A 13,423-nucleotide genomic window follows, 5' to 3' on the forward strand; every position below is an offset into this window, starting at 1 on the left:
TAGATGCTAAATTATAATATTTATAAGCTATTAACCAATGCAATATGATTCGTTTCAGATTCAGCGTAATTTTTATTTCGTGTGATGATGTAATAGCCCGTCAAGAAACATGTTTGATATAACAAGATCACACATTTTTGGGTCACTGCAGCTTTGAGTTAGAGCTGGGGGGAGGAGGATTAGGACGCCTCTCTGCTAGAGAACGCTTGGTGCCCTCCAAAACGCCGAAGAAGATTGAGCCACCTATCCCTATCCATAGCACTCTTGGCCCAATGCCCTGTCCTCAAACACAAACATACAAACCAAGATCAAATCATACAACTTTTTTTTTAACCTGTACTTGTTTATAAGTAAACTGAAACTGTGTAGTCAAAATAGTAGATGAGAAGACTCAAAAGTGTTAATAAAACTCAAGGGCGATTCTGCTGATCCGTCGCAATTTATCTGAACCTGCACGGGACTAAATGTTGAGAGCATGATTTGAGGAAGGCTAAAATTGCTTTTTCTTCGTGTGGGTGCAAAATAAATGCATGCAAAGTGCACAAATAATAACATGTACTATCAGACAAGATTTTACTCGTAGGATGATTGATATTCCTCAGTCTAAATGTAAGAGGGGGTCGGTGGCGATTAATGAAATTGCTTGGGCGGGTAAGAACAAAAGTCACTCATACCATATTTACAATGATTATTCTCAGACATGGACATGACAAGGATGTCACGCATAACTCCACCAACCACTTCATGATGAGGAAAAGGACTCCACCAATCACCATATCACAAAACAAACAATTATTTGTCGAGCACAGAAATATGAAGCACCCCACTTTCTCGAATTTTTCCCAGAAATAAGACCCACTTCGCGAAGGAAAGCTTTCAATTCCATGCAAAAACGTGGTGCCATAATAACAATGACAGAATTCTGCTAGCCCACCACGCAAGCTACTGTGTGAAGGAGAAAATGGAGAGAAAGCCCATACCTTAAATAAAGCTTGAGGTCCCTCTTCCTTGATGACAGTTTGAACACAATCCATGATTCCTTTGTATTGGTTTGCAGTTCCCTTGCAGAAGAATATAGAAACTCATGGTCAGCACTGAATCCAATACTCTAACAGCCCACATGGATCATGATTACTATACTACACACCTTGTCTTCTCTGCTTACGGAGCCACTTGGTAATCCTCCCAAAAAAAAGAGGGGGGAACCCAAAGAAAACAATTAGAGTAGCAGGAAGCTGCATGATCTTACCTGAACCATTACCCTCGTCTTAATGACGTCAAGGGAGTAGTTATAGCGCCAGTCAGTGCCACCTAAAATCAAAATGTTGTTAGCTGTAGAGATATCATATCATATCCTAATCATACAATATCATATCATATCTCTACATTAGCTAACCGCGTTTTAGCATAAGTTCATTGATACGTTAAATATATGTTAGCATGTACAGACGGGGCTAGAATATTACCAGCGAAAGCACCAACGATGGCATTCTCCGGATCATTCAGATTTCTTCGTGCCTGGCAAAAAGGAAATGCAAGTCACATCATCATCAAACACAAAGAGGAGCACGAAAAAAAATACAGGACATCGAATGGAAAATTGAATCAGTAAACTAAATCAATACATATACAAACAGGTAAAGAACTTGATGGGCTTACCGCAACATATAACCTATACGAAGAAGCTGTTCATAAATGCAAAACTGAATAGCATCAAAGGGCAAATCCCGCAGTAGAAAAGACCCATATCCCTATAATTTCATAGATCAACATAAAAAAAACATTTTAATGCACAATTAATGCCATGGGAATGGAGGTAATCCAACTCTGAAGGAGATAATAAGATGAGAGATTCCATACCGCATAAAGTCCTTTGATGCCCTCGACAGAAGAAATATAGCGAACAGCAAGAACAGGCGAAGTGAATTGCCCAGTTTGGATGCGTTGTTTAACAACCTAAGGATCATTAATGAAATTGGTGTTGACCAGTGAAGCTAATTTCTAATCATGGAAATACCATTTTTATGCACAAGGTAGTCATTACCTCTGTTGGAACACGAATCAGGGAAGCTGCAATGCCCCCATGGCACCTGCAGTCTATATAAAATCTAAAATCCTTATGAAATAATTTCATTTAAAAGCAAAGGATTGAAAGATTTTGCATAAAGCAAAAGATACTCAGGCAACAATATAATAAAGCGACCACTCTAGTAAGGGCCAAACATTCCAAAAATTCATGACCCTAATTAGCCAGCTTCCAGACTAAGGAAATTAAAGACAAAACGAGGCAGGATAAGGAGTCCGTGTCTCGTTTCAATTAGCAGCATATATATCGAATGGTTTTTGGGGAAAGTACTGAAATTTGACAATTGAATCTCAAATATGTTAAAATTTTCAGTAAGAGTATCTTACAAAATGAGCAAAAGCACTCAGATTTTCTGGAAATATCCTCGACAGTGTCTGCTTTACAGGTTCATAGACTCCAACAAACAGAGCAGATGCCCTGCAAATTTTGGACAACAAGTCACTCCACGATGTTATAAAAAGAACGTTGATGAATCCGAATCTTGATAACTAGAGAAACACAATGCTTTAATGTTAACAAAAGAAAACTGCAAAACGATTCATTATCTAGCATCAACTATGCATAGATATTGGATAGGAGTTACTTTTGTTGATTTTAGTCATTAAAAGAAAAATCTAGATAAGCAGAGGAACAAAAATATTGTGCAAAACTCATGAAATTGAGGTTTAGAGAATCCTAAAGCAGAAGTGGTCTTATCTTAAGCCCAATCACCCTTTCAAACAATCAGAATCGAACTTGATCCTGCACTGCAGTGCGTTCCAGAAAATACTCACGGTAAGACACCAGCAAGATTTCCTGCCAATCCAGAATAAAGGCGTCCAAACACTAATTTTTCTCCTCCACGGGCAGCCTGCAACAAAAGGATACGTATATTTGTTATAGATTTGGACAAATGAGAATAATTTAGATCGCGACAAAAATAAACGGTATAGCAATAAAATTGTGGGTTCACAAACTGAAACAACTAAATGTTCATGATGAATATCTTTAATAGCCAGTAGACAAAGACATCTCATCATCGGAAAGGCTAAGTCTTCCCAGAACCTGGCCTGGCCAGTAGCCTGGCGCTAATTAAAAACAAGGTAACATGTGATAGAAGCCAGCCAACGAACTCGAGAAAACATTACCATTGCAGTCTAACAACTCGAAAAAAGAAACAAGGAGAAATTTTAATGCACTTGCTCTTAAAGGACAGAAAGTACAGTGGTAAAACACAGAAGAAATAGCTGAAAAAAAGATGAAGAGGAGCAAAAACAAAGACCACTGCTGGGCTTTTGAGATGCTAACTATCTCCAGCCAAAACCATTCTGTCATTTTCCATGCCTATTCCAATCTCAACCTCTCGTACTCCTGCCCACAAAAGCATCTAAACAAATTCCATTAGCATCCTCCGTTTATCCCCCTGGTGTTCCATCCCTAGCTAATCATGTTTTCTCTATGGACATCCTTACAGCTTACCTTACCCTTAGTTCCATGCCTTTATAATCTAGAATAGCGGGATTTTCACCATTTCGCATCAGGAAGTAATGAGTTCCGCAAATATTTAAGTAAAAACACTAAACGGCCAATTTTTATCATTTATGGTCACGGGAACCTGCCTGCAAGCGTGTCTTTATAGTATCAATAGGGTATAAAGCTGTTTCAACAACAACAACTCCAGCTGTACCTCCAGCAACTAAGCCCTCTGCAAAATTCCTACGCTCATTAGAAATATCAAAGTGCTGTTAAAGAATCAGTATCAGATTCTACCAGCGTCAATAAAAATAAAAGATTAACTAATTGGAAAAAGCTGTGGGCTTTCCTCTCTTTATATCTAAGGAATGGTAGCTAATCAACGAATATCATCTTATTGTACTCCCTCAAGAAGTATTTATTATTGCAGACACATAATTCCTACCTTTTCATTTCAAGAGAACATATTTAGCATGCTTTCTTTGCCTACAGTATAAAACAGATGTGCTTCGAATTGATTTCAAAATGTACTGTGGATGCCTACCCTTTATATAAAGGAACGAGCACAGAAATATGTTCTTTCTACCCAGAATCATCTTAGACAACCCACGTTCTTCATGGTTTTTATTTCATAGATTCGGTCCAAAAGAGTACTCAAGATGTAGAACTAAAAATAAAAATTTCATACTCCTATTAAGCATATATCATCATTTCAATTATTTGACGAATAGAAGATTGAGGGCATAGTTGAGATATCCTCCAGAATAGACAACGGAAAACGGAAAGCACCTAGAAAGGCTCAAAACATGACAATTTTGACCGTTCTCTTTGCACATCAGACATTGGGACTCCCTTAAAATAAAACATGGTCTCAAGTCCCAACATCATCAGAAATGCATTTACTGCGAACATTTTTATAAATAGGACAACAATGGACGTGTTATACTTGCCAAATAAGGTGCGGCAAAAATCAAAAGGATTTGCTCGCCTCCCATGCTAGTTGATGCAAAAGATTTTCTCAGCAATGGTTTCTGTTTCCTCTTGATACAAGCATCTGCAAAACCATATCCTGTTCAAACAAGAAGCGAGAGTATAATCCAGAGGAAGACAGTGCAAGAATATCACATGAATGAAGATTCCCACCACTTCCCCATATGTGATCTCTTTGCTAAATTCATTCCGTGAAAGACAATAATCTAATCAACAACAAGAAAGCCTTATCCCACTATAATGTCCCTTTTATATGCACTGCCAAAATTTCAATCATTTGAACTTTATACATTTTTGGTACTCGGCAAAATCCACACATCTTCATACAATTACAGGAGACAAACATTTGCAATTAGAGTTAGAGGGTCTCTCTTTATAATCCCGGCCACCAAATAATATATGAGAATCCTTGAGTTCACTGGAAGCTGGTATGCTCACACAGGTATAATTCGAATTTCTGCATGATGCCGTATATGAATATCAGGTAATGGTGACCCGTGTTACCTGTTGATGATATGGAAGAGGCTTCAGCAATGATGGGCAGTGTAAAGGGACCCATCAAGGTCTAACAACTGAGAGAAGAAGAGATTAAACGAATCAACAAGCACGCAATACATATTACATACATAACCAGTAGTTTGATAGATAATTTAACAGAAACAGAGGAAGTTTTACCAAGATTCCTAAAAATGCAAGCTTTACAACGATGGGGGGATAATAAACAACTAAAACTATAACTGCAGCAAGAGGCTGTTTCCAAAGTACCCAGTGAAGTCATGGTTCACAATCTAATTTGCTCGACTGTACTCCATAAGCAAGGGGCGGAAAAAAGAAAAAGAGAAACAAGTATATAGCGACACCGAGGCACAGAATTTTTACCAGTGACTACAGTGACTGTGACGGAGCTGATACAGGCGCTGGCTTAGAGCAGACAACGGATAGAACGACGAAGGACGAAAGGCCTTGATTCCTTCTGCAGTCATGTTTTAGGATGCGGACAGTTGATCCCTTACCCGACTGAAGATGGATTTTAACCCGACCCGCAATCAAACCAACGATGAAAAATTACGTTTTTAAAGGATGTTTGGCAACTCTCAAAAGTACTTCTGCAAAACGAAACAAATTCCTCCATATATTTACTTTCTAAACTATAAAAACACTTTTGAAACTATGGTTTAATTTTCATTCAAACACACACCCTTATTGTGACAAAACTTTGTTTGGCAAAAAAAAAAATTCATAAAGAATTCTACTAGAAAATTACGGATGATTCAACTAGTTTTTAATTCAATCTTAATTGGCGAAATGAAGATTTCGTGACATTTCCGAAATCCTTGTAAAACCTTGCATACACAATTTGATTATAATTATTGTATATTTAGATAAAGAACGATGATGCAAAACCCAAAATTCTCCATCCATGCGCGTACTAGACATAAAATATACCAACGATCATCAATATCAAACAACGTAAGAACATATATAATAAAATAATAAAATTTGGATCAGATTAAGTTATACATAACATCCCTGAATTTTATGTCGTGCACAAATAATTTTTCTAACCTCGTAAATTTTATAATAAATCCTCTGAACTCTTATACAAATTCACAATGAATGATTGTACACCCAAATTACAATTTCAAATAATGCAATGCATCCTTGCGGAAGCTTAATTTTGAGGCTAAAAACGTCAACCCATTTCTACTCAGCATCATCAGTAAACCGGGGCGCCAGCCAGAGCCACACAGAAGACGTTCAATTATACCAACGTCAAGAACAAGACGAAGAAGGCATTAATCAACAGCACTCTCACCACATGCTCTGCTTTGAGCATGTGACTGCCACTCTGTATTTCTACAGCGAATAAGCAATTTGCTGAGGATGGATCATCGCTCACAATTTGCCCCATTCCACTGAAATCACAAGCATCCACGCTTTGGTCTCTCACTTGAAAATATTGGTTAAACGCATAGGAGGCTCTGCGAGGCATGTCTACGTCCCCACACGAACTACCTGGTGCTAGGCTCGAACAATCCGCACCTTGGCACGCATCGCTCAGTGCACTCGCCACCTCGCTCATGTCCTTCTCTTCCTTCCTCAGCAGCACACCATTTCCGTTCTTGGTACTCACCCCTTTTGCTCCTATTGGCATCTTGTCTCGTCCTTGCCCTGTGAAATCCAGTGCATATTTTGGTACCCCATCGAAGCGAAAAATCCCCCAGTGCCGCTCGAAATTGCCTGGGTCGATGCTTTTCAGGTCCTCGTCGAATAGCGAAAACAAATAGGCTTCTATGGGTTCTCGGTGTAGAGGCGTCCCTTTCTTGCTTGCCATTTTCTTGAGGAATCCTTGTTGAACCTTTTTGCGTTATTGGGGTTGGCATTCTTGTCACCGTCCGTGGGCCATCCAACTTCTCCGACCACAATCTTCGTGTCTGGGAAACCGGCTTTTTTCAACGACCAAACGAGAGTATCGAAGTTTGCGTCGAACACGTTGGTGTATTGTGTGTTGTTGTCGGTAATTGTTCGGCCACCGTCAAAGATGCAAAATCTTGAGGGAAATCTGGGATTGATATAGACTGAGGAAGGGATATATGTTGACTAGAACGGTGACTTCTTGTCGTTAAGAAAACGCACTACCTGTAACATAAGATCGTGAATGTCACTGCGAAAATCCCCATCCGATGGCATGTTCGAATGTGATTCGTAAACGTCGGCATTCAAAGGCACAGTGACCTTGACTTGATCTCCCAACCCAGCATCCCTCTATAGCCTCCTGAATATTCTGCATTGCCGGCAACGTGGACTTCAGATACGAGCCGTTGAAACTTTTCAAGAACGGCTCATTGCCAACCGCTACGAACCTAAAAATCAAACAACACACGGTAAATTTTTTTCCCCATAATGCAAGAAAGAGTCTCATCATATGAACACGATGGAGCGAGACTGATATGGATTGCTTACTTGATATTGACTGACCCCACCCTTGTCCAATGTTTGGAGACATTATGTTTGACCCACTCTTTCGCGTCATGGAAGCTGCGAGCAAAGCGATTCAACTGATCATTGGAATTCCAAGCATGACTTCGATGTCTGTGCCGGCTAAGGCATTGAGCGTCCAAGAATTTGCGTTGAAGAGCTTAACCTTCTTGACCCCGTTGTCCTTCAACGTATTTACCCACAATGGGAGGATCCAGTGGGTGTGACGCTAGTGATCCCCAGTTGACACCAAGACCTGCTATTTCTTGCCCTCTTTACATGAGCCACATCACCACCAAACAGCATGCCCACGTTATTAGGACTGCGCTCGCACCATGGCCATGCCCGCGCAACTTTTGATTAAAAGCACTGACGGAGGACAAAAGATGAAGGATGATAGGGAATTATTAATGCAATATATATAGTCAGGAATTGAGGATATTCTGAAGTCTTGGGCTACAATGTTTACAACCAGAACGTTACAAGGATTGTTACTTGTTCCACGATTGTTACTTTGCACAACACATATTTTGTTTTGTGTTCCTAGTTTTGAGAGGAGAGACAAGTTAGTCTGCCTGACATATGCATCTTTGTCAAGTGGCAACAAATTCCGCGCAGTCCAAGCTGGAGTCACTGTTCAACTGATTATATATGGAATCAGTTTCAGTTAAACTGTTAAACTGATTCCTAACCGATCGAAACTGGTTCCGGTTATATATAGCTAAAAATTGCAATTTTTATGTAGTGCTGTTGTGGACACACGTCTAATAGAAGAAACTAATCATGTAATATACTCTTCCGGTTCTAAATATAACACCCTTATACATACTAGTATAAGGGTATTATATTTAGGATCATAGGAGTAATCGATGAGAAACAATTCTTCCCATGTCTTGAAATGATTTAAAACATGGATAAAGTAAAACTTCTAGAAGTATCCTATATTAAAAAGTTACCCTATATTTATACTCCTCTGGTCCTATATAAGACATATTTAACTAATTTGATTAATTAAAGAAGTTAGGTAAATTAATTAGTTATAAGAAATATGACATATTTTTTCTAAAACACACATATGATCATTTTCCTTAATATCCTTCTCCCTCTTCTACTTGATTATGGTATAGAGAATATCCATAAGAATAATTTAGAAAAAAACTATAAATATGAGAAATAAGTCTTATATTATAATCAAAATCAACTTAATAATTAAGTCTATATTAAGTACCGTAGGAATATATAAGAAAGTAATAACACTCATGTTTAAAATCTCGTTCGAGACCTTTCTCTGATGCTCGTGAGAAGGGACACGAGAATAAGTGGGCAACGGTTGTAAATGACTTCTTTTCCCGACCAACGTAAATGATTATCTTGATGCATCGCGTCCTGTTCAACTCGATCAAGTAACGTAATTCAGTTGAAAACAAAAACAATCAAATTCAACCCACTATTTCATATAATGAAAACGATTGTACATTAATCATTTCTTAAAAATAATAAAATGTTGCGCACCTATAAACCATATTTATAATTTAATTAAATTTTATTAAACAGCAAATAAATTAAATGCAGATAAAAATTTCTGACAAAAGAGGTTAATAAATGAATACACGGAACACCCAAAAAATTGACGGATCATTATTAAAGGAGACGAAGGAAAACAGGTGGGTTATGAAGTTATCCACAAACCACCTAACACAACCGCAGCAACTCACGTTTTATCACGAGTCGCACTTTTATGTTTGTTGACATGCCACCTAACATTCACTACCTTCGTATCTCCATTAACGCTCTCTGGGGTTAAAACACATTCGAACGTTGCTGTTGAGTTTGATTAATACTAATTTATTCTGGGATTAAAACATGACCAATCCTTAACCCTCTAAGTTACAGAATAAAATATTCAGGGTTCCATTCTCAGCACGCACAGCACCACTTCGTTGCTGCTCTGGTTCTGATACGGTTTCCGAGATTCCCGGAAAAATCTGCAGAAACAATCAAACGAACATAATACAATAATTGTATTATAAGATGTTGAGTTACTAATGATAGGCATTGATTGAAAGTGAGGTTGGTTCCTGAGATTACATTTCCGTCTCGTGCTCGTTTTCCAGTGCGGTTTTAGCAGCACATAAAAATGCCTCCTCTCAACATTGTAATTCTCCTTAGCAGAGGTCTCAAAATAAGGCATCTTCCCCCTGGCAGCACACCATTCCTTAGCTTCTTCTCAGAAACCTGCGATGAACACTTGACAACTACTTTAGAAACATGACTATTTCTCATACATTAAAGAAACCGAATTCGTTCACCAAAATAAATAAATAAAGAAACCGAATTCAAGTTTTTTTTTTTTTTGCCTTTACCATTCTAGTTTGTCACCATTTACATCAACCTTGTTGCCAAGTAGTACAAAGGGAAATCCTTCAGGATTGTTCGCATCTGACTGTACAAGTCAAATGCCACCAACGACAATCAGACAGCCAATTAATAACCCAAAACGATGAAAACAGACAGCAAGGGGACTGACCTGTTTAAGAACTCGTCGTGCCAATTGTTTAGGGTCTCAAAGGTTTTATTTGTGTTGACATCATACACAAGAATGCAGCAATCTGCTCCTCTGTAAAATGCAGCACCTAGACTGTGGAACCTTTCCTGCCCTGCAGTATCCCAAATCTGCCATACCATTTTCTTCATCATTTTACCACGTACGAGAATATATGCGTCAGCACCGATCGAAAGAGAAGAATAAATAAGCAACTCACTTGCAAGTCGCTAGCTTGTCACCCACTTGTACTTCCCTGGTCACAAAATCTGCTCCTATGGTGGCTTTATATTGAGGGCTGTACTTTTTATAGACGTATCTGAACAGGCTGTTAAAGCTCCACAAACTCAGACATGTTAAAAATTAAAAGGGAGTTTGACACTAACTGGGATATTAGTCCTCTTTAAACAATCCTAATTAATGCGCCAAAATGTTGTGTTGTTTCATTTCCAGAAGCAGTCACGAAACGAAAAGGAAAGAGTAGTCCTAATCTCCTGACACAGATTGTATTCCGAGTTCAAATTATCAAGTTGCATTGGGTGTGTAAATGGATACTGATTTATCAAGGAGGTCTTTCCCACCCTGAAAAGAAAAAGAGAAAAGGGGATAAGTTCAAATCCTGCGTTGGTATGAACAGAGAACCTTTGAAAGAGGAATGATGCATACCCACTATCGCCGAGGACGATGACCTTGAGCAGAGTCCTGTTCCTGTGGGAAATGTCCATGAGCAAGACCCAAAACGGCTTTCTTCCTGCGGTTTTTTTTACCTGTTTGGGAAGCAACCGTTGAACAAGAGAGATATAGTAACAGAGACAAGAGGTCAAAAGGGTATATAAGAGAGAGAGAAGGATGGGGATTGGGCATGATGGAGGATGTTGTTAGTTGACGTGGTGCAGTTTAAGGTAAAGACTAATGAAAGAGTTGCCTTTATTGCTGTTTTAGAAGTCGAATTGAATGATGCAGCAGGAGAGAGCATGTGATTGAGAGGCATTGCCAACCAAAAGCAACACAGAATAGGAGTGCCAGCCAGGTATTTCGCATTCACCCACACCAAAGTTGGGCCACGTAGACGTGCTTCCCTCTCCTTCATATCCGTCCCTATCTACAGCTTCACCCTCACTAAACCTGTCCTTAAATTCATCACTTCATCTCACTCCATTAGCTTTTTCTCCTTCCTTCAACCTGACGTCACATACATCGTATGCCAAATTACCTGGATAATTACCATTATTATTTTATTTAATGATTTTTATAGGCATAGATGCCGCAAAACTGACTGAAAATAGTGTTAAGCATTAAATGTGAGCAAATCAATACGGAAATTTGATTTTTCACGTTGGAGGCCCATCTTGTTGATTTATTTAGATGATGACGACGACGACGGACGCATGGTAGATATGACGGCCTCTTTTGGCCCAATCAAACCCATTGGAGCCCAAACCCGGACTTAGTGTTTGTGAGGCAAGTCAAGTCAACCAAGCCCACTAGAGAGTTAAGAATGGGCAGTTTTTGGTATACACCAGATCTCACGCGCTCACGTGGTGACAAGGACAAGATCTTCACCAACAAGGCTTGAGACAAACAAAAAAGCTTAATCTCTCACACAAAGTAGTAAATAAGATTCAAATTTTTTTGAAAAAGATACTCACATTTACTGTATGATAGCGTCTCAAATAAAATTGCTTCCAATAAAAAGATACCTATACGTGACCAATAAAAAGGACAAGATCCTAGACAAGGATGAGTAGGAGATGTAAATTACACACATTTTCTTTGTTCCATTCGAAACTAATGACTTCCTTAATCTTTAATATGAGAACTGGTTAACTAATTTGAATAGATTAAAGAAGTTTGTCAAGTTGGTTATTTTAATAAATAAGTTTTATTTATTAATTATGTGTTATTAAATAGAACTATCATTTGACATATGCAATACTATCAAGGACTACTTTTAAAAAAGCAGATAAATAAAAAATATAATGAATTGAAATATTATATTTAGAATTAATTAAATATCAAACTAACTTTTATATTAAGGATATTATATAAGGGACGGCCTCTTTTAGGAATGGTCTTACCTAAGGATTAGGCGGCGGCTCAATTTAAGTATGGTAAAAAGGTGCAAAGTTGTCTGGCATTGGAGAACAAATCAAGGGAACCGCTCAATTGTCTATTTTTAATATATATATAATTAATTAAGTAATTGACTGACGAAGAAGTGGATCGAGAAGCTGCGAGGAAGCCCCTTTTGTCTTTCCTTGCCGTGCGTCGAAATCCAATCTCGTGATTTCCTTAATTATTAATTAAATTAACAGTGATGCAAAACAGTAATCCATTGACCAGGAATTAAGCTGAGGGATCAGAGAGGGGGACAAAATAGATTAATTAGTCCAGGGCCAGAAAGAGACGTATTAAGATGTTACTATGCAGGGTAAAACTTAAAAGGCAGCTCATCACGATCGATGGTGTTCAATAACTAGTCTTGTCAAGGGTGTTTGGAAGCACTCAAAAGTGTTTCTTAAAAGTATTTTTTATAAAATGAAATAAACTCTTTCATATATTTACTTTGTGCATCATAAAAATATTTTTAAATCATGATTTTGATTTCACGCAAACACTTTAGGAATTTTTGCTCGTTGCATTAAAATAAATAAATAAGGATTTAAACCATGAATATCAATCAATCAACTATAATTTATAATCCGTAAGAAATTGAATTGTCTACAAGTGAAAGCTTACCTTAATTGCCATTCAAACTTGGGGCTTGCCGTTTATGTTTAACCGTTGATTGAAGTACATGAACCATGTGTGACGAAAAGCACAAAAAAGAAAGAAAGTATTCATAATAATAATAATGATAATAATAATAATAATAATAATTATTATTATTATTATTATTATTATTGATAATGTATTGCAATTTAGTCATAACTACTTCCGATCCTAATTATAAGAGCTAGTTGACTAATTTGAAAAGATTAAAAAAATAAGTTAAGTTAGTTATTTTGTAATAAATAGGTATTATCTTTCTTAAAATATCTTTGCTAATAAAGTGTATTGGCTACAACTAATATTATGAGAAGGATTGTCTTGGAAAAAAATATACAAATATGAGAGACAAAATGGATTGAGATATTATATTTAGGACCAAAATGAAAGTCAACTGAAGTCTTATATTAAGGACCGGAGAAGTATATCTTTTCTAGATTAGTAGATTTGGCAGGTGGGCGCGCATTTTTTTAATTTGGTTTTTTAAAAAAAAACTATGCTAACGTGTTTTTTTTTTTTAAATTTCAGATTAATTATTGAAGCATACATCTGTTTAAGACAAATGTATTATTTTTAAAATAATAACAGTAATAATGTGGAGGCCA

At 37.5% G+C, this 13,423-nt stretch overlaps 1 long non-coding RNA gene and 4 pseudogenes across 2 annotated transcripts; all 5 read right to left on the minus strand.

Moving 5' to 3' along the window:
- LOC114738989 (S-adenosylmethionine carrier 1, chloroplastic/mitochondrial-like) lies at positions 1-1,589 on the minus strand (annotated as a pseudogene).
- Positions 1,590-1,655: 66 nt separating this feature from the next.
- LOC114738992 (S-adenosylmethionine carrier 1, chloroplastic/mitochondrial-like) lies at positions 1,656-4,157 on the minus strand (annotated as a pseudogene).
- Positions 4,158-4,526: 369 nt separating this feature from the next.
- LOC114738988 (uncharacterized) lies at positions 4,527-5,500 on the minus strand. Of its 2 annotated transcripts, none has more exons than XR_003739571.1 (3): positions 5,408-5,500; positions 5,033-5,100; positions 4,527-4,592 (listed from the first exon to the last, which is right to left on the minus strand). It is a non-coding gene; the product is annotated as an uncharacterized LOC114738988 (long non-coding RNA). The 2 variants fall into 2 exon arrangements; XR_003739572.1 differs by lacking the exon at positions 5,408-5,500 and adding an exon at positions 5,204-5,400.
- Positions 5,501-6,290: 790 nt separating this feature from the next.
- LOC114738993 (glucan endo-1,3-beta-glucosidase 5-like) lies at positions 6,291-9,292 on the minus strand (annotated as a pseudogene).
- A 212-nt stretch (positions 9,293-9,504) lies between these two features.
- LOC114738994 (ras-related protein Rab7-like) lies at positions 9,505-10,781 on the minus strand (annotated as a pseudogene).
- Positions 10,782-13,423: the final 2,642 nt, after the last annotated feature.

This window comes from Neltuma alba, unplaced genomic scaffold, assembly GCF_004799145.2.
Source record: "Neltuma alba isolate B1F8T4 unplaced genomic scaffold, ASM479914v2 tig00013736_pilon, whole genome shotgun sequence".
Lineage (NCBI taxonomy): Eukaryota > Viridiplantae > Streptophyta > Magnoliopsida > Fabales > Fabaceae > Neltuma > Neltuma alba.